Here is a 22,764-nt window from a genome sequence, read left to right as displayed (position 1 = left end):
TTTAGCCTTGTATGATTATGGTTTTAGTCATTTTGGAGTTTAGAAATTAATTCTTGATTGCATGCATTCCATGTCTGATTGAACGACTCTTTAGCATTGTAAATCAAAATAACTTGCTGTAAACCTGACATTTTGAAAATTACTGGATACACTGAGGTCAAGCAACATTTGGGGAGAGAAAAGTATAGTTGACATTTCAGATCAAATACTCATGCTGAGCGTTGTATTCTGCTTTCTAGTTTGTCCTTTTTTCGTCAATGGGACTAAATGTCCTGCCAGAATACACCACGTGTACGCCTATATCACTTACTGTATGTGATTGGTGAGTAATTCTTTTCTCCTAGTTCTTACCTCCCCACTCTCTCAGATCTTCCACACATTGTCCTCCAACCCTTGCATCTCCCCATTGTAAAAATGCACATCTTCACCATTTCCCTAATGAGATGAAAGGTCATTAACTCAAAGCAATGTTACTTTCTCGGTCTATGTGCAACAGAAACCTGCTGAATGTTTCCAAAATTTCCTTTGTTTATTGGAGATTTTGCCATCCTTGGCTTCAATACATTTTATATCAGGCATATGACTCAGACACAGATTATTCAACCCAATCAGTCCAATGCCACCATTTACATGACCCTTCTCCTTTCTTCCCTTACCTAAATCTGTCAGTGTATCCTTCCTCTGAATTCCCTTTTGAATTTCTTGGTGATTACATCCCTAGCTATTGCTCTTATCACAAGTAGAGATATTCTCTCTGTGTCCACTATTAAAATAAATCAGAAATGAATGACCTCTATTAGCTCATCTCTTGGTTTTTTCAAGAGCAATTGGAACCCGTTTCTTCATCTTTTCCATAATATGAATAAGCTTTCATTTCTAGTGTTTCATCTTCTCTAAATTCTCTTCAGGGCTTCTTTTTATATATATATATATATATATATATATATAAAACGGTAACTTAATTTCCCTTCTTTTCAATTCAGTCCCTCAAAAAAAATAAACCTCAGTCTTTGCTTGTTTTTCTTTTTTGACCTTGATAACCGGTAGCGAAACTTTTGGTGATTGATGCATTTGTACTCTTTTCTTCTAACTCAGCAAGATCTGTACCTTCCTGTGAATAAGTCACTTCCCTATTCTTTCCATCAAAATATTTTGCCTCCGTTTGTGTTATTTCAGACTTCCAAAAGACTTGCATTTAAATTGTCCAAGGCATAAAATCAACTGGAATAATTGCCCACCATTCTAGGCAAAAGGTGCTCCTTAATTTCATCACATAATGCGGTGACCCCAAAACCGCTGTAACAGCAGCACTGGTGTGGATCCACGGAAAGCGGGGAGCAAAGACACAGCCCTCCCCTGTGGGTCCAAGGCAGCTCCAGAACACAGGGTCTTGGCCTAAGATGGGGGTGCCTATGTATGGCAGCAGCCACAAGGGGTTGCAAACTCCGGGGAAGCAGAGAATTGATATAGGGCTCCAGAAAACAGAGAGACAGCCCCCTTCTCCCCATTTGAGAAGGAGAATCAGAAGAGATGACCCATGGGACGGTGATCATAGTGGCAGACCAGTGAGGGGTTCTGAGGCTGAAGAACACGCAGGCATCGGGGAGTTGGTGACTCAAGGAGAGGAACCTGTGAAGTCTATGGGCTGCTGGCGACGTTAAGCTGAAAACAAAAACAATTTCAGATTTGCTATATCAGGTAGGAAGTTGGAGAAATATTTCATTAACTTTTATTGAATTTAGTATGTTTAATCACTACATGACGCTGACACTTTGCATTAGTTCTGTGGTGAAATGCATTTGCGTAGATGTATGGACTGTCCAGTTCGAACCTCCCTGACCTTCCCTAACCCCTCCCTTGGCTCCTCCCCGGATTTCCCAATAAAGGCTGGTGTTCCCGGACTTGCTCCCTCTTTCTCCTGTACCTAGAACCTGGCCAAGTCGTGTATCAGTAATGCTCAGGTTTTTGGTAATTAAAGACGTTTAATCACTCCATCATGTTGACCTGATTATTGTGTGCTCCACAAGTTCAACTGACTTCCCCCCTCAAGTGAGCAGGAATCGTTGTAGAAAACAGGGAAACTGTTGGCAGGAGGGAAACACAAAAACTGCAGATGCTGGGATTTTGAACAAACAATGAGATGGACTCAGCAGGTCAGGCAGCATTTGTTGATGGAAATGGCCATCAATGAAACAAGAAGAATATTGAAAGAGCTGGATAGAGCAATATATGGAGACATTTCCCATTGTGGGAGAGTCCAGGACCAAAGGGAGGAGCCTCAGAAGAAAAGGATATCCTTTTAGAACAGAGATGAGGAGAAATTTCTTTAGCCAGAGGGTGGTTGTAGAGCACGTCGAAAGAACCAAAGACTTGTTGATCCAAACCAGGGCTTTTATTAACTAAAAGACTGGAGTGTATCACATGTAGGTCGACCAGTCCAGAATGACCTGGTCTGGCTAGGAGCAACCCTTTAAGGACTGCCACTAGGTGTCGCTACACTCTCAGCCAATCACAGTCATCCTACACTACAATCGGTACATAGGCACATTGGTGATAGAATCTGTACCATCACAGTGGCGGTGGAGTTTGTCACCACAGGCAGTTGTGGAGGCTGTCAATGGATCCATAAAGTGAAGATTGATAGGTTCTTGAGTGTGGGCAGCACAAGTGAAGGGTGAAAAATGGGACTGAAATGAAAAATGCATCCATATTTAACCATATAACCGTTTACAGCACGGAAACAGGCCATGTCGGCCCTTCAAGTCCGTACCGGTTCACTTGAACAACTCCACTAGCTCCTCCGCAAACTCCTGAGGAAGTCGAGGCTTTCTTCATGATGCCATTGGTGTGTTGGTTTGTATATAGAGTCTTCTTGCATGGAAGATTTACTCAGAACCATGTTAAAAGAATGTGACCTAACTTACATTTGCAATCTAATGATCACACATTTCACCCATTCACTATTCATATATGTAAAGGAGATATTCACCACGATTCAAACGGCAGAGCAGACTCGATGGGCCGAATGGTCTAATTTTGCTCCCGTTTCTCACAGTCTACCCATTTCTAACCCACTGATGTTGCATGACCCATGGAATTCCTCCAACATCTCATTGCTTACTAAGTCTATGGCCACCTAAGTAACTTCACAAAAGCAGTTTATTTGCTGTTGGTGGGAACTTCCTGCAAACCTGGTGGTTGTGGTATTTGGGGGAAAAAAAGTGTTCTCCAAAAGCCCAAAATTCCTGTGAAATGCTTTGGATTGGTCTTTCAGCCATTTCTCTCTGTTTCAGCACGTGTAACATTGCCTCGAGTAAAATTGGTCTTAATTCAACTGTAATTGTTTTTCACCATGCACTTGCTTTCCTGTCCAAATTGTACAATGATGTGAAAAATTGAAAGTGGAAGTCCATTAAAAGTTATTGAAAATGTGTATATGGAAATAACTTTGAGAAATGTTGATCAGTTCTGATGAAGAGTTCATGACCTGAAATATTAGCTGTTTCTTTTTCCAGCAATGCCATCTGACCTGCCAACATTTTCCAGCATTTTCTCTTTTTATTAAAGAAATGTCATGACGAATCACTAATTGATTTATTTATTGTCATTACTAAAATTCATCTTTTGAAATATAAGCCCTGTTGAGTTTTGCAGTAGGCACTTGTTCATTTTATTTGCTCCCTTCAGTTCATCCAAGCTACTGACTTAATTTCCATTTGGGGTCGGGGAAAGTTTCAATCCTGAATGAGACACCTCTGCCTCCTAGTGGCTATTTGGTAGTCAAGCAGAGGCAGAAACTCTCAGCGTAAGTCTTTGGACTGTTGGCCTTGGAAGATTAAATGCATAGGAAATTGGAAAAAAATATTTAAAGTTTCCATGCCAGCTGGTTACATTTTGGAATTTCCTGCTTGGAAATGAAAATCACAAGGCAATTTTTAAAAAAATATATATATATCCAAAATGGGCAATGCATCTCCTCAATTCTGACCAAGGGTATTTGACATGAAACACTAATTCTCAGATTTCAGATTGATTGCATGACATCACATACAACCCTGACATTTTTTTCCTATGGGTCAGGCAAATTACCATTTATTGGTAATGCAAAAAAAACTGTACACAATATATCTTCTTTGGCTTGGCTTCGCGGACGAAGATTTATGGAGGGGGTAAAAAGTCCACGTCAGCTGCAGGCTCGTTTGTGGCTGACAAGTCCGATGCGGGACAGGCAGACACGATTGCAGCGGTTGCAAGGGAAAATTGGTTGGTTGGGGTTGGGTGTTGGGTTTTTCCTCCTTTGCCTTTTGTCAGTGAGGTGGGCTCTGCGGTCTTCTTCAAAGGAGGTTGCTGCCCGCCAAACTGTGAGGCGCCAAAATGCACGGTTTGAGGCGTTATCAGCCCACTGGCGGTGGTCAATGTGGCAGGCACCAAGAGATTTCTTTAGGCAGTCCTTGTACCTTTTCTTTGGTGCACCTCTGTCACGGTGGCCAGTGGAGAGCTCGCCATATAACACGATCTTGGGAAGGCGATGGTCCTCCATTCTGGAGACGTGACCCATCCAGCGCAGCTGGATCTTCAGCAGCGTGGACTCGATGCTGTCGACCTCTGCCATCTCGAGTACTTCGACGTTAGGGGTGTAAGAGCTTTAATGGATGTTGAGGATGGAGCGGAGACAACGCTGGTGGAAGCGTTCTAGGAGCCGTAGGTGATGCCGGTAGAGGACCCATGATTCGGAGCCGAACAGGAGTGTGGGTATGACAACAGCTCTGTATATGCTTATCTTTGTGAGGTTTTTCAGTTGGTTGTTTTTCCAGACTCTTTTGTGTAGTCTTCCAAAGGCGCTATTTGCCTTGGCGAGTCTGTTGTCTATCTCATTGTCGATCCTTGCATCTGATGAAATGGTGCAGCCGAGATAGGTAAACTGGTTGACCATATATACATGTAAACAAAATGCACAATACCAAGAGAAAAAAAATCAATAAAATTCAAAAGTGAGAGTCCTTAAATAAGTCCCTGATTGAATTTGTTGTTGATGAGTCTGATGGTGGAGGGGTAGCAGCTGTTCCTGAACCTGGTGGAGTGAGTCTTGTGGCACCTATACCTTTTTCCTGATGGTAGCAGCAAGAACAAAGCGTGTGCTGGGTGGTATGGGTCTTTGATGGTTGCTGCTGCTCTCTGATGTCGATGTTCTTAACGGTGGGGAGGATTTTGCCTGTGATGTCCTGGGTTGTGGTCCACTACCATTTGCATGGCTTTCCGCTCTGGGGTATCGGTGTCCCCATACCAGACTGCGATGCAGCTGGTCAGCTCACTTTACAATAGACTGCTTCTCTTCCAACAGAGGTGTTGTGACCAGCTGAGTATTTCCAGTATTTTCTGGTTATATTTTTGTTTTCAGTTTTGCAGTATTGTTGGTTGTTCTTTTGAGTCAGGGCTATTAAACCATCACTGAGTGGGGAGACTTTCAAATTGACTGCAAGCATAGAGCCTTGGAGTAATGGAAGGAACAAGGTATCTTTTTCTACGTTTTCTTTGCTTAAGTTATCTCAAAGAAGTCTAATATCTTAATTTGGAGTTATGCATGCATCATCGAAGCAGACCTTTTGAGTCCATGCCAACCATTAAAAACCCATTTTTAAAGCTTATCACATCTCCTCCCCAAACTCAACCACTTACCTTGATGTGTATAAATTGAGTTCTAAAGATTACAACATCCTCATTGGTGAGGATCTGTTGGAACACCCAGAGTCACAAAAGCGCGATACATTCCTATGTTGTACTCGTTATATGTCGTGCTTGTGAACCAATAAATTCTTCAGGAGTATTCTGTTCTCTGTTAACACCCCCCCACTTCTCCCCACACAGCACAGAGATATAACTCCCTGGTCCTTACCTTTACCCTCTTTCTCTTTAATATATTTGCATTAATTTGAAAGAGAGTAATATTACATGTCAAATGTAGAACAGAAAATAGTCATCAATTTAATGTATTAACATACACAATATGAATTATAAGCTAACTCTACAGTGTAATGTATACATCAATCATATTAATAGTTAAAAAAACTAAATAAGGAGCTACAGTTCATATTCTAAGCATATGATTCTGATAAGATGCCTATATAAAATAATCTCTTCTGTGTATTAAAAAAGCAAAAAAAAACAAATGAAAAATGGAAAAGAAAGAAAAAGGACCCCCCCCCCCCCCCCATACTAATCCTATTCCACCCACTAAGCAGGCACATCGAGCAAGGTTGTAGGTCATTTGAGTGTAATTGGGTGGCAGTGGCTCATGGGCCGGAATGTCGAAAATTTAAAATTTTTAATTTTATTGAACAACAACACAAGATGTGCAGCATAAAACATTGTGCTTTTTATATTATGTTACTACTTTATTGTTAATTATGATAAAAGGGGAAGTAAACAGGATCTTTGTGCTGCTACAGTTTCTGATGAGGTTTGTTTCTTCTCTTTAAGTAACAAAGCAGAGATTCCTATTTTGGAATTGCCTTGATAAGTAGTGAATATAGAACAGTGCAGCACCGGAAGTGACCCTTCATTCCATCATATCTGCACCGAACATGATGCCAAATTCAACTAATTCCCTGTGGCTTGCACATGGTCCATACCCTTTCACGTGATAGTGCACGCATCAAATTTGCCTGCGAATGGAAGTTCACATAGGTTCCTGTGTTGTGCAAAAGAGTTGAAAAATGGGAAATAATGGGCGTGACTGAAACTTGCACAGGTGAAATTGAACTTGCAAGCCAGTGAGAAGAGCTGTTACATGATTCATCCAGTGAGGTGTGGAAGAAAATGAAGAGTTCCAATTGCTTTGGGCTCCTGTTTCTTGGTCCACAGTCATTGACTTTTAGGGAGGCACAGTTGTGCAAGTATTGGAGTTGCTGCTTCACCCAACATTGTCCTGACCTTGAGAACTGTCTATACAGAGTTTCCTCCCAGTGCTCTAGTTTTCTTTCACATGTCAAAGATGTGCGTGTTGTTGGTAGGTTATTTGTCAATGGTAAGTTACTCCTAGTGGTGGAACCTGAGTTGAGTTGATGAGGCTGTGAGAATAGAAATACAGTCCAATGTTTTACAATCAATACCACTGTTTAAATAATACTTGCCATCTTATCAGAGTGGATAATGTCACGTTATATTGCATTCACCATGTTTGCCATTCCTGATTGTCAACTGATCAAGACAAATTGATCACTTCTCCCAAGTCTATCGGAAACATGCAGCTGTAAAATAACATGGTTTTTCCCCCTTTCTCCCTGATACAGACTCATACTATGAGAGGGAACCTCAGTACGTATAACCTCCAGAAGTTTGTTGAAACTTGTTTCCAGGGACTGTGACCATTGCTATTCAATATCATCCGTCACTCATTCTCTCGGGTTTGCCTTATCCTGACAAGATGAATGAAATAATTTATGCATTGGATTGGCCCAGAAAGCGAGACTTTTTCTGGACTTGGCTAGGCTCCAGCTGCTGTGCACATCATTCAAAAGAACAGACATTCTTTACCCTTTATGATGTCTTCATCAATATTCAGCTTGAGATCTTCTGTCCATTGTCTCAGGGAGATGGTGATCATTGGGGCTTAGTCATCCATTGCATGAATCAGAGATACCTGCTGTTCCCTTAAATTCTCTCTAAGTCTCATTTATTTCCTGATGAAGCACATCTCGCTTACTCTAATGCCAGAATGTACATGTTGGAACTCACATCGTCCAAAAGTTATTTTAGATGCTGCTCATCAAGGTTCGATAAAAATTTGATCTCTGAGAGCATTATTATTCCCAAAGTTAAAGTTGGTTATTGTTTGATTGAAGTCTTCGGAGTCTTCATCATACTCTCCACATATTTCTCTCATCACAGTTGTGTTCCTTTTCAACCCTCCTTTCCAATTCAAATCTCCTATGGCTTTGAAAGAGGCCATTCAACTCAGTGTCTTCTGCCTATCAAAGCACTCCCTTCGATATATTCTTCCACTTACTATCCTATTCTCTCTCACGTGCCTATTCACTGACTTCCCTGCCACCCCCACACCTAGGATAATTTACAGAAGCCAACTAACATGATATCTGGCACATCTTTGAGATTTTAGAGGAAGGAGAGCACTTGGAGGAAACCCACATGGTCACAGAAAGAACGAGCCAACTTCACACTGAGAGCACTGGAGGTCTGGATCAAACCTGCGTCTCTGGAGCAGTGCATCAGCAGCACTAACCGCTGTGCCATGGTGTCTCCACGTCTATTCAAACTTCTCCAAACACCCAACCACTCCATCAAAACCCTCCAGGCACATTTGTATGTTTTCTTTATGAATGGATGATTTTCAGTTATCAGTGCTGTTTTCAGCCCTCAGTGTTGCCTCCTCGCTTTCATGGTTACTGAGAAAAACTGAGGTTTTGCATTACTCTCTCCAAACCAGGATGGCAGATACATTTCTGCAACTTCCAACACATCACAGTTAACTCTTATTACTTTTGGACGATTCCGAGAGGTGAAATTTTACCTCCTTCATACATTGCTTTAATGAAGACATTTTCCTGTAATACCCTCTCCTTTCATGCATTCAATAAGATCTTTTGGTAAGAGGAAGGTCTGAGGTGTGAACAATGACATTGAGGTTGATGGTTTGCTTCTAATCTTTTCCCTCTTCTAGTTCTCTATGAACTATCACATCCAGTCTTCCCATAAAGATGTCATTTTCTTACGTCCATGGTATGGTGAATAGGTTCCCATTCTAATGGCTCCTTCACTCTTCCTTTTTCACTTTCTTTGTCTGCTTTGACATTTGATCAGCTGCAGAGCCACTCACTGGTCCACCGCCATGGACACCATCCAAAGGGTCTCCCCTCTGGTCCTTCTCCATGGGAGGGGGGGGGGGTGTTGGTCTCCCTCTTTTATGTGGCCTGCTCCAGTCATTTGCTTCCCCAGAGTATGCAACCCCTAATGGCTGCACCCATCATAGATGCCACCTTCTTGGGCCCAGACCCTGCAGTCGCAGGATTTTAAAATAATCCACCATCAGCTCCTTTAACAGGATATTTAAAGCCTGTATAGAACCCTGTGGAGGAGCACTGTGTCTCCTCTCCTCGCTCTCCCCAGGTCCACACCAGTGGGAGTGTTGGCATTGCAGCAACTGTGGCAACACTGTTATTATACATAAAAAAAATTATGCCCATTGGTCCATTACATTCGTATCAACCTTTATTCCATTGACACTAAATCCATTTTCTTGAATTATATCAGTATCCTTCTATGCTCTGCCTATTAAAGTTGCTGTCTAAATGTCTCGTAATCTATTGATTGTATTTGACTCAGGCAGTGTGTGGCCTCCTATTCGCTGGCTGTATCTAAAGCCCACAAAGCAGTAAGATTCTCTTTCCAATTAAAGCTTTGGTCATGCTGAGCCCTCAATGAGTTGGTCTACAATCATTTCCTTCAAGGTGCTTACATTGCCTGTACTTTTAAACTTCATTTCAACAAGCTCATTACTTCCTGCCTCAGGCTTTGGTGCTCATATGCATGGATCTGGTGATTTAATTCTGGTCAAGGTGTGCATTGCATTTTTTGAACATGAACACACACACACTCACCCACACCTTTTACTCTCGAACTCAATAGTTATAACAATTTAAACGGTGATTCCTTTCTGTTATGTGCGCGTGTCATAGTCGAATTTTTTGGACCAACTTTTAGGATAAAATTTAGGGGGTCAGGACGTTGGGAGATTGAATGGACATCCAGGACCAGGTGGTAAGTCCACGTTCAGGATGTCAGGTGCTCGGATTGGTGGGCGGTCAGGGTGTCAGGAGCTTGGATGGGCAGATAACCAAGGCCTACGCAAGAGTCCACGGCTGAGGTGTTGGGAGCTCTGTTGGGGGAGAGTCCACGGTCTGGTGGGTGGATGACTGGGTCAAAAATAGTAGGGGGGTGGGTGGGTCGACTTTTACATATGACATAAGCAAAACACCAGATTCTTGGGCCAAAAATAGTGTGGTCGACATTTACACGGTATCAACTATTACGCAATATATACAGTTCTTAAATTTGTTAGCTTTTGCCTTTGGTGGTATTTAAATCCAGGCATTTGATTACTGGTCCAGTAGCTTAACTACTATGGTCTCACCATTCATGATTGTTTCACAACATGCCTAACATTTCTCATGGCCTGCTAATATTCTGCACATGTACATTAGAACAGGAGTGGGTCATTCAGCCCCAAGCCTACCTCACTATTCAACAGGATATCTGATTTTAACCAAGCAGAATGTAGAACAGTGAATTCATTTTCTAGACCTAGTGATTGTTCCAAGAAGGCAAGGCAGGAAAGCCTTGACTGCATTATTAGCAGAAAACTGGCCTTTACATTTATCCATCATCTGTACTAACTAGACCTGAAATTTCTTAAATCAGTTTACAGTGGAACAGAATGGAATAGCTTCCCAGCCCTCCGAATATGCTCAGAATAATACGCTACCAACATGCCATGGACTCTATCAGATTCCATAAGAAAGACAAAGTTCCTTTAGAATTAAAGGAATTATCTGGAGACTGGATTGTTCCAGAGAATTCACATCAAGATGCTGAGATCCCTCTTGGCATTGCATCTGAGACACCGTGTGGCAATTTTGGTTAACAATGATATTGGGATTTCCAGAGAGCTCAATTGAAAAATGTCTCTGATTCCAGGGCCAGCCTCTGGCTAACATCAAGAAGACAATGTTTGCATACCATCAACTGAAAACCTACTTGAAGGACAAATTGGGAAGCAGGCTGAGATTACCAGAAGGAAGCAATTTTGAATATGTGATTACAGACACAATGATAATTAAAAGATTTATAACAAACATGTACATCAAACTGCAAGAGAAAGAGAACGAGGAAACAAGCTGTAAACCCAAACAAAAATGGGAACAAGATCTAGACATAAAGATAAAGAATGAAACATGGGAAAAGCTATGCTCCGGAACTATGAGAAATATAATAAACACGAAGTTACGCATGATACAATATAATTGGTTACACAGGCTATACACCACACCCCAAAAGTTAAATAAATGGGACCCAACAGTATCAGATACATGTTTTCGCTGTAAGAAGGAAACGGGAACAACAATATATGCAATTTGGGCATGTGAGAAAGTAGAAAAGTTTTGGGAAGATCTAAACCAGGTATTAAATAAAATCACAAGAAGCAACATACCAAAAAATCCAGAGATCTTTCTTCTAAGTAATATAAGAAGTAAAGAACTTGGCCTCGATTTGGATGGAGCACAAAAAAGATTTATAATGATAGCCTTAGCTGTAGCAAAAAAATGTATTATGTCAACCTGGAAATCAGAAGATAGCCTGAGAATACAGCAATGGTAAATAGAAATGAATAAATGTATTCCATTGGAAAAAAATAACATAATTTAAGAAATAACCACAGTATTCAAACAAATTTGGGAACCGTACATGGAACACAACAGAGAAGTCCTACCGTGGACCTCCACCACCTAAAATGACAGAAGGAGAAGACAAAATGAACTGACCCAGTGTGTAAAAGTAGATGACACAATTTCTTGTTTATTTTCATTGTGTGATGACATTGTTTAATGGGTTTAATGTATCATATATGTTGAATGTTGAGTGAGTGGAGAGGTGGCGGTGAAGGAGGGAGAGAAGGAGGGGGGGGAAAGGGGAGAAAATGATACTGTATATTCAAGAGTGAAATGTTTGTGTGTATTTTGGTCAGTATGGTTCATAGTGTGAAAAATTAAAAAAAATAAAAAAAGACTTGTTAAAAATACACCATTGAAACAGATGGTCACAGGCAGGAATGCCAGAGTAACCAGTGAAAAAGGTTTTGAAGCTCAGATAACCAAGCAGTTCCTGTGAGATGAACTGCAACAGTCAAAGAATTACCACAGTAATGTCTCAATAGCAATAACAGAGAAGCATGAGGCAAAGAGAGAGAAAAGAAAAATGCCACTCCACTGACCAGTGTTGTTTCTCTCCCTGGAGCTGAAACCTTTGTACAAACTGGAAATGAAAAACCATGTCTTTTCATACTCAATTAATTAATGCTGTTCTCCACGAACAACTTAATTTTGGACTCCCCTTAACCAGAGTTGCCAGTAGATTTGCCCCTCTCCTCTTTTAACACATTATCGCATCATGTAACCATTTCAAGGAAGACTGCACACTGCTGGATTGTGCAATGGCTCCAATCATTACCAATGCCAGATTTCGCAGGAGATTTTGCCTGGGGAATCTACTCGGATATAAGATTGAAATCCAACCCAAGCCAATCCATGATTCGAATCAATCTAAACCTAACCTGAGCCCAAACTCTTATATTTTAGCCATCTGACCTGATCATGAAGTCACCAGAGAAAAGGGCAATAAAAGGCTAGTAATGGTACTGATCAAGCACAGAGAATTAGCAAGCCAGTTATCCCTTTGTAAAAAGTGTTGCCAGCAGGGATATTTATAGCTGGGGCTGAATTTCCAATGATGAGGAGTGAGTCATGGGTCATCGACAATGCTGAAAATATATAAATGGCAGTTCACCAGACCACATGATGCAGCTGAGCATCTACAAGGTAATACAGTAAAATTAGAACTCTCCTTTCCAAACATGGGAATACACTAAACTCTTGAAGAGCAGGGATGACTTTTTCTGTCTCTTGAGCTAAAACTCAACGGATGCATTGATCGTGCTTAATCAACGTTCCTTCACTGGTCATAGACCTAATAACACAAAATGTATTATCTTTTGTTTACCCATAAATGCCATCAATATTTCAGAATCAGAATTTATTGCCATGAACATGTCACAAAATTCATGTTGCAGGGCGGCATGCTTGGTGTCGCGGTTAGCGCAACACCTTTATAGTGCCAACAATCGGGGCCAGGGTTCAAATCCTGCGTTGTCTGTAATGAGTTTGTACGTTCTCCCCGTGTCTGTGTTGGTTTTCCCCAGTTGCTCCATTTTTTCCCCACCCTCCAAAACATACAGAGTTGCTGTAGAATGATTGAGAACATGAGTTTTGTCCTGGGTGTTGGTTTAAAGCATTAGATACAGATAGTTACAGATGTCCTGGTTCCCCAATGTTGCTTTATGACTGCCGTTAAATTGACTCAGTGCTCAATTGCTCCGTTAGTTGCATTTTTAACACCCCAGAGATGTTAGCATAATAATTTGGGCTGACCCCCCAATGAAGTACTAAAGGAGGGATGAATTTTCACAGATGCTTTATTTCAGCTATGTTAAACTTGTGTATCATTTCAGATGGAGAAGATCCCATGAGCAGGAGTTATCCAATATTTATCTCTCAACCAATATTACTGAAAGTAGATTAGCTGATCATAACCTAATTAGAGAAGCTTGCTGGATCTAAATCAGATGTGGTCTTCCCCAAATTACAACAATCCTCCTTAGCTGTGTGAGATGCAAGAACAAGTTGGCATTAACTTCAGAGTTAATGGTTTAATCCTCGTCTTGGGCACTGTCTGCGTGATAGTTCTACATTCTCACCATAGGCATATGAGATTCCATTGGATATTCCCAATTTCCTCCCATATCCCAAAGACATCCTGTTTGCCTAATTTTTGCTGTACATTGCCCCTTAGAATAGGTAAGTGGCAAAATGAATCAAAGGGGATTTGATGGAGATGTGAGAGAAAAAAAGGTTGCAGGTTTACAGCCAAATAACACTGGACAACAAATTTGTTTCAAAAAGTTTGCTTCCTGATAAAAAAAAAATTGGGGATCATTATAGACAACTTTAAGCTGAACACAAAGATAAATTCAGATTAGCTGCATCACGGAGGAAGTTGGATAAACATCACATTAACTTTTATTGAATTCAGCATATTTAAGATCGCACAATGAACCTGACAAATTGTGTTAGTTCAACTGACCTAAAAATGTTTTGCCGCTGATTTTCGTTTGTACTCGGCAACTGATGCCTCTTGTGTCAGTCGGCCAGCATGAGACCACATGATTGCTCAGGTACCACTTTTCCTTGATCTTTTTGAAAGTTACACTGAGATTGCAATACGTGTTCTAGATTCTAAATAATGCGAGGAAATAAACGAGCAATTTTAGTCATTTTTATTTTCCAGAAAGAGCTCAGAAGGGAAATGATAATGAAATTAGGTGGATCAGTCCAAATTAGGTGGATCAGTCCAAATTAGGTGATCAGTCCAAATTAGGTGATCAGTGCAAAAGATCTGGCTGTTCTCCATCTTCCATTTCCCACAGGGTTTTGCCAGATCAAATAGGAACTTCAAAATTATATTGTTGAATAGAAAATATTATCATTTCAATAATTCAGTTAGTTTCTGATGATTAAAGAAGTTAACTCACTCTTTTAACAACCTGATAGCTTGAATGTCCAATGTATCAGCTCATTGAGTGGTGCAACGACAACAACCTTGCGCTTAACATCAGCAAAACCAAGGAGATGGTTGTGGACTTCAGGAGAAACATGACCCAGTCTTCGTCAATTGCTCAATAGAGGAGAGGGTCAAGAACTTCAAATTCCAGGGTGCCAACATCTCCAAGGATCTGTCCTGGAGCCTCCATCTTTTTTTTTTTTTTTTTTTTTTTTCACACCATAAATCACATTAGCCATGATATACACTATTTCTTTTCACACATATACAGTGACTTTTTCTCCCCCCCCCCCCTTTCCTCCCAAACCACCCCCCCACCCCCCCCCCCTCTCATCCATTTTAGGTATACAATCTAGGTTGCATTAAGCCAGTCAGACAATGTTGTCATTCAACAAAATTACACCAGAAATTCTACTGAGTCCATTCTTTTCTTTCCTTCTCCTTCCATCAACTTAGGTAATGTTTGTCCCCGGTAGGTTTTCGCTATTGTATTTAATGTAAGGCTCCTATACTTGTTCGAATATTTCAATATTATTTCTTAACCAATATGTTATTTTTTCTAATGGAATACATTTATTCATTTAAATTTGGTAGTTTCTTCCTTTTAATTTGGTTATGTATTCCATTAATATTTAAAGACATATAGTTCAGCGTAGCCCTTTTATATTTTGTTTATCTTCTCTTTCCGTTTTTCCATCATTACCTTTCCTCCTTTTCCATTTCTGTTTTCTTATTTTCAACTCTTTATAAGACAACATTCCTACAACATCTAACATTTTCCTTATTCTCCTATTTCTATCTTATTTATCCCCAATCTCCCCTTCACCTCCTGAGTTGTCCTTTATCCCTTGTCGGACAACCACATCTCCCCTCTCCATTTGGATTTGCGAATCCACTCGCAAGCGTCAACTGATTGTGCAGTGACCGCTATTTCCCCCCACCCCGCCTCCCCCAGAAAAGATTTCACTTTTCATATGTCACAAAGGTCCCTCTTTTAATTCCCTCCTTATTCTCTCTATTCCATTACCTTCCCTTATTAATTCTTGTCTATACTATCTATATTTTCCTCTAAGTACAGATACATTCATGTATGCTCATTGTCTCTATTCACTCTTATACCTCTTTACCTGCATACATATCAATCGTGATCATTTTTACTCTCATTACCCGTCTTCATCCCTCAGTCTATTTTTGTCTTTACCCACATACATATCAGTCGTGATCATTTTAACTCTCATTACCCGTCTTCCTCCCTCAGTCTATTTTTGTAATTGTTCTGCAAATTTTCGTGCTTCTTCTGGATCCGAGAATAGTCTGTTTTGATGTCCTGGAATAAATATTTTCAATACCGCTGGATGCTTTAGTATAAATTTATACCCTTTCTTCCATAAAATCGCCTTTGCTGTATTGAACTCTTTTCTCTTCTTTAGGAGTTCAAAACTTATATCTGGATAAATGAAGATTTTTTGCCCTTTATACTCCAGTGGTTTGTTGCCCTCTCTTACTTTTTCCATTGTCTTCTCCAGTACCTTTTCTCTTGTAGTATATCTTAGGAATTTTACTACAATAGATCTTGGTTTTTGTTGTGGTTGTGGTTTAGAGGCCAATACTCTATGTGCCCTTTCTATTTCCATTTCATGCTGTAGTTCTGGACATCCTAGGGTCTTAGGGATCCACTCTTTTATAAACTCCCTCATATTCTTGCCTTCTTCATCTTCTTTAAGGCCCACTATCTTTATGTTATTTCTTCTGTTATGGTTTTCCATTGTATCTATTTTTTGAGCTAGTAGTTCTTGTGTCTCTTTAGTTTTTTTATTAGATTTCTCCAATTTATTTTTTAAGTCTTCTACCTCCATTTCTGCTGCTACTGCCCGCTCTTCCATCTTGTCCATTTTCTTTCCCATTTCTGTTAAGGTCATCTCCATTTTAATTATTTTCTCCTCTGTGTTGTTTATTCTTTTTCTTAAATCCTTAAATTCCTGTGTTTGCCATTCTTTAAATGACTCCATGTATCCTTTAATAAGAGCAAGTATATCCTTTACCTTGCCTATCTTTTCTTCTTCTATTTCACCATACTCTTCCTCTTCTTCTTCCTCTGGGTTGACCATCTGTTGTTTCTTTGGTGCCCTTTCCTCCTCTTCTTTCTTGTTTCTATTGTCTTCTGTGGTCTCTTCTTGCTGCAGGTGTTCTGCAGCTGTCGTTGCCGGCTGTGGAGATCGACTCCCCAGCTGGTCCCCCCTCCCGTCGGTGTGTTTTTTTTCATTCGCATCGCGCATGCGCGGTTGCGCACTTTTGCTCGGCTCTGCGAGCCATTTTTGTAGTCCATTATTTACCGACCTGAGGGAGCGGGTTTCTCTCTCCGCAGCGGGCCTCTTCGGACAGGTAAGGCCTTCACCTTTTTCCTCCTTTGTCTTCTCTTCCTCTCTTCTTACCGTTGCTTTCGACTTTTCTTTTTTTTCGCCATCTTCTTTCCACCTTTATACTCACTTTTCTGTAACTTTTATTTCTGTGCCTTTGTGTTTTCTCTTGTTTTTCCCGACTTTTCTGGAGAGGGCTGGAGTTCACCGTCTGGCCACTACTCCATCGCGTGACTCCTCCCGGAGCCTCCATCTTGACGTAATCACAAAGAAGGCTCGCCAGCAGCAATACTTTGTAAGGTGTCCAAGGTGATTCGGTAGGTCACCAAAGACTCTCACAAACTTCTACAGGTGTACTGTGGAGAGCATTCTGGCTGGTGGCATCACTGCCTGGTATGGAGGCGCCAACTCTCAGGACAAGAATAAACATCAGTGGGTTGTAAACTTGGCCTGTGACATCAGAGGCACCGGACTGCTCTACATTGAGGACGGTGTCTTAAAAAAGCAGCCTCTATCCTCAAAGATCCCCACCACCTTGGCTATGCCCTCTTCACTCTGCTATCATCGGGGAAAAGGTTCAGGAGCCTGAAGACGAGTACTCAGTGGCACAAGGACAGCTTCTTCCCCCGCTGCCATCAGATTCCTGAATAGTCAATGATTCAAAGACACTGCCTGACTTTTCATGCACTCTTATTTTCATTTTTTACAGTAAAGTTGTAAGATGGTTATAATATGTATGTTTTCACTACGATGCTCCCACAAAACACCGAATTTCATGACTTGTTCACCTTGCATCTCTTGTCATCATTTATAGTTTAGTGGAAAACAAATTAGAGAAAGGGTACCAATTTATACCCCAAGTCTACCATTTCAGACTAGGTCTCTGACACCAATAAATCACTCAAAAGTTCATAATTAGTATGCATGACAGCCATCATAATGAGCTGGAGATTCCACTGCTTTGCCAGATTAAGTAGGGCAAGTAGCTTTGCCAAAGTATCTTGATGCATGTCATTTTTACATTAATATTTCCCAAAAAAATTGCTCTCTTACATTTATTCACCAGCATTAAATTGGCCATTTATTAAACTTGGTGATCCAGCCCAATTCTCTGTGGACATATTATAAAAAAAAACATCAAACTGGATCTTTCTCAGTTGCAACAAAGAGTCTCAAACCTAAAACAATAGTGGTTTATTTTTCCACCAATGCTGCCTGATCCCCTGAGTGTTTCTCGCATTTTCAGTTTTGATTTCAAATGTTATTTCTCTTCCATTCATCTTTAACTTGGCCTGGTACTGGAAAGAATTCCATTCCTGTAACTCTTGCTTCCCAACAGATTTCAGCTTGGATGAGGCTGCCTCTATTTATCAAGATCTAAGCATCACAGACAAGACTAGCATTTATTGCCCAACTCTAATTATCCTCAAGATGAGTACCTTATTAAGTAATTTAAGAAGGAAATTAAGACCACAGTCATGGGACTGGTGCCATACTTAGGTTCCCTTGATCCTCTGCCTCAGGAAGCAGCAGAGGCTGCCTCATCAAATATATTGAAGACACTGATGGATTTTTGCATCATAAGGAATATGGGGATAAAGCAGGTCAGCGGAGCTGAGTCCATATCAGCCATGATCTTATTAAATGGCAGAGTAGGTATGAAGACCAACTCCTGCTTCTATTTCACATGTTCTCACGTCAGGTAGGAACAAATTGGGATGTCATTTTTCCTTGGTCATGTCTCATTAACTGCAGCTTCTGACCTTTCTAATGGAAGTGATATCAATTACTTCCTTTTAAATACTGATGATCCATCTTTGAGCAATGTCCATGTTCAAAACAAGAATAAGCAAAATTGGTTGGAATGAGAAAATTATCCAAAATGCAAAAAGAACCATTATAGTAGGTTGCTCTCCCATCCCAACTGAGTCACGATGGAATCCCACAAATTTACCACCTTGTGGCTGAAAGAATTCCCTTAGCACAGAGATGAGTAGGAATTTCTTCAGCCAGAGGATGGTAAATCTGTGAAATTTGTTGTCACAGGTAGTCATGAAGGCCAGGTCATTGGGTGTATTTAAGACAGAGATACATAGGTTCCTGATTAGCCAGGGCATCAAAGGACATGGTAGATGATGGGTTGTGGGCTGAGTGGGAAAATAGATCAGCTCATGATTAAATGGCGGGTCAGACTTGGTCACTTAATAGCCCATTTCTGCTCCTATGTTTTATGGAATCCCACAATGTGAGAAAATCTAACCCATACATTTAAATCCAATTTCAGATGCAAAAATTATGATCCATTTGCCAAGGTCAATATCATTGACCAGCACCCCTGTTCTGACCTATAACAAGGGAGCCAACCTATTTCTTATCCTTCAGTGGAAATATTTGTTACTTTTTTCCCATGCATCATACCCTAACCTGTTCATTCCTCTCGAATTTTGCAGTGTATTATCCAAAGGAAAGCTATTAATCTTCTCCTATTCCAGTAAGAAAAACTGCGTTCAATTATCTCATCCTTCAATCACTTGGCACATCTCCAGGTATGAGCAATTTCCTGTTCCCTGAAGGACCAGCTCCCAATCCTTAGCATGACTCAAAAGTGCAGCTCACTGACACTGTGGAAACTTGGCTATACCTGGAAAGAGCAGAGCTGTGGCCAATGCATGTGGACGTACCAGTGCCACTAAGACCAGACAACAAAATTGGTCCCAACAACTCTGTATGGTTATTATATTTTTATGGTCATATTCATATTTAAATTGCTGTTGCAGATGCACCCCTCAGTCTCTTTAGTGTACATCAGTTACCTGTACCTGTCTCAATGATTATTCCAAAGAGAATTTTCAAATTCCAGAGTGGCTCTTGGGGATAAGAGTTCAATTTCCAACAATCTCAACCACAGATGATTTTATGTATCTTGGTCAATGTGGTTTATGGTGTGAAAAATAAAAAAAACTTTAAAAAAAAAAACCACAGATGATTTTCAGGTCTCAGGCAATTTTGTAGGCTCCACTGGTTACCCTCAGCAACCCAAGAATAACTCCATAGTCTGTGGTCCAGCCATGCAGCACCAATGAACCTCAGTGCTCCGGTGATTATCCCTCCCGGAAGAGGGTTACAAAGTTCACCTCGCATGCACCTCCTGCGCTTTCAAGTGGCCTCCTGATAGCCGCATGTGGGCATAATATGCGGCTTTACATCGGAGGATGAGGTACCAACACCAATGAGGTTCCAACACATATTTAAATTGCTCTGAAGTAACACCATCACCTGTGCCAAATCAAAGGGGCTGCTTTTCTTAAAATTAAATTCCTCACATCTACCACACCACTCAAAATACCACATTTCCCCAATTGATATATTGCATTATACTCAGGCATTTGAGTAGACGACTTGTTTACCATCTATCGAGTGCAACAAACCTTCCAGAAACTATGTATGGCAGTGTAACGGAGACTCCCAACATATTGTGCAAAGAGTTGGGTGAAATCTCCTCCCTATAATGTAACAAATATTTCATATTCCATAGAGGGGTATCAACAATCAATTACACTGGACAATGAAGATTTTGCTTCCTGAACACTTTTTGGTGCATTTTATGGATTGTGGGCTTCTGATCACAAAACAAAAATCACCTTAACATTTTCCTATCATGTACCCTTTTGATTTCCTGTCATATTTTAAGTCTACTTCAAGCATACAAAACCATGAAGTGTAACATGTCATTGAAAGTTCATTTTCTGCATTCGCATTTGGACTTTTTCCCTGCAGATTTTGGTGCCGTCAGTGATGAACATGGTGAAAGGTTTCACCAGGATATTGTAACAATGGGAAACCTGCATCAGGGCAACTGGAATCCATCAATGCTGGCTAACTATTGGTAGACACTGACAAGAGAGGCATCAGATGCTGAGTGCAAACAAAAATCAATGGCAAAACATTAGGCACTTTCAGGTGGCCAAAATCCCCCGATGTAAAGCCGCATATTATGCCCATATGCGGCTGTCAGGAGGCCACTTGAAAGCACAAGAGGCGCATGCGAGGTGAACTTTGTAACCCTTCTCCGGGAGGGATAATCGGTGGAGCACTGAGGTTCCATCCCCTAGCACATGAATGCAGCCACCTGAAAGTGGCTTGCTAAGTGGATGACAGTCAGCTGGCGAGCGCCTGACAGCTCCCCTCCCAGCTGCCCCTGCCTCCCTGGTGCAGGATGTCAGGGCAGGGGCAGCCGGCGTGGGCTATCAGCGTGGGGACGTCCTGCTGCCCTTGCTCTCTCCCAACAGCACTTTTAGCGCTGCCACCTGAACGGCAATTCAAGGGGCCACTTCCGCTTCTGCAGGCGCATTCTTGGCAGAGAATACTTGTCAATTGAACTAATGCAGTGTCTGCATCATTATGCAATTAAACATGCTAAATTCAAGAAAAGTTGATTTAATGTTTCTCTAACTTCTTACATGATATAGCAAATCTGACATTATCTTTGTGTTCAGCTTGCAGTTGACTATCATATTCTTCAATGTTACTTCAGGAAGCAAACTTTTTGGAAAAAAATGTCCAAGTTATTCTTCATTTTGGGTAAGATCTGGATGTTGAGATGTGCTCTTGCAGATAGCTATGGCTGACCATGCACTTCAGGACTTTTTCACAGAACCACAATCGTCATCCACTTGATCACTTCTGCCTAAAAATATTAACCAGGGTTCTTCAGCCTTTCAAGAAAAGACTCATTCCCTCAATCTGCTGAATCTTTCAGTTCTTGATGAGCACAGGAAATTGGCCCAGAATCCTTTTCATCCAGTCAATTAGTTCCATATGGCTGCTCTCAACAAAGTGTACTCAAAACAAGATGCTTCATTTTGTTCATCCTGACTCCAAATTTTATAATAGAAAAGTCTACATTGCAAGGTTTCTCACTTTCCTGCCAGTGTTTTTCAGAAATATAATCTTGGGGTGTAATTACTCCAATGTTTTGCCAATCATACTCCATTGATTAATTTCTTTAATAATAGTATACCCAGTTTGCTATTGCTGCCAAAGTCGACATTTCTTCAAAGATGATTTTACTTGTGTAGCATTTATCTTTGCTTCATTCACTGGGTATACACATAGAGGCAGGGCCACTGTTATTGTCCATCCTTAATTGACAATCAACCAGGGGAAGTTAAAACTGTTTAGATGAGACCTCCAACAGGAACCCTGAAGGACATGGGTCGACCAGATGAGTTCCAAAACAATATGATGTTTTCATGAGTATCATTACTGATAGTAGCATCGATTTATTTAATTATTTAAATTCTTCTCCTGCCATTGATGAAATTTCAACTCATGGCTCTGTATTCAGACCAGGTCTTTGGGTGTTAATCCAGTAACAAAATCCCCAAATTATCTCCCATAAGTTTTTCAATGTGAGATCATTAAAATATTTGCTAAAAAATAGGTTGAAATGACATATTATTCTCATTGATCAACTGCTATGGTCTTCAGAAAAATTGCAACTGCAGTCAATTCTATTTTTGAAGTAACATTGATCATGTCACTCTTCAACCAGAATCATTTCCTTGCATGGATTGAATAAAATCAGTCAAGGCTCATAGTTCTGATCTTTGCATTGAGCTGATTGCCAACCCAGTTCCTCAGGCAACATTCTTTTCATTTTCTAATGAGTCTACACTTAAAAGTATAATCATGAATTGATGTTCATGTTCAAACCATGTAGATATAAATGGAGAATTGTAAAAACATGAAAGTCTGCAGACACCATGGATGAAGTAAAAACCCAATGTTGGAGAAACTCAGCAGGTCATACAGTGTACTTTATCTAACATAGATAAAGATGCATAACCAACGTTTTGGATACGAGCCCTTCATCTGAAATGTGGGTGCCTGCCCACATTTTATCCACATCTCGGTGAAGGGCTCAAACCTGAAACGTTGATCATGTATCTTTATTATATAAAGTACACCATTAGACCTGCTGTGTTTCTCCAGCATTGTG

At 40.6% G+C, this 22,764-nt stretch overlaps 1 long non-coding RNA gene across 1 annotated transcript; it reads left to right on the top strand.

The window, feature by feature from the left end:
- Positions 1-237: 237 nt before the first annotated feature.
- Positions 238-22,156, top strand: LOC138746858 (uncharacterized). Its single transcript, XR_011347158.1, has 3 exons — positions 238-322; positions 1,177-1,698; positions 21,260-22,156. It is a non-coding gene; the product is annotated as an uncharacterized lncRNA (long non-coding RNA).
- The last annotated feature ends 608 nt before the right edge of the window (positions 22,157-22,764 follow it).

This window comes from Narcine bancroftii, chromosome 12 (genome assembly GCF_036971445.1).
Source record: "Narcine bancroftii isolate sNarBan1 chromosome 12, sNarBan1.hap1, whole genome shotgun sequence".
In the NCBI taxonomy this organism is placed as follows: Eukaryota; Metazoa; Chordata; class Chondrichthyes; order Torpediniformes; family Narcinidae; genus Narcine; species Narcine bancroftii.
Note: the sequence above shows the minus strand (reverse complement) of the source record. Positions and strands in the feature narration are given on the sequence as shown.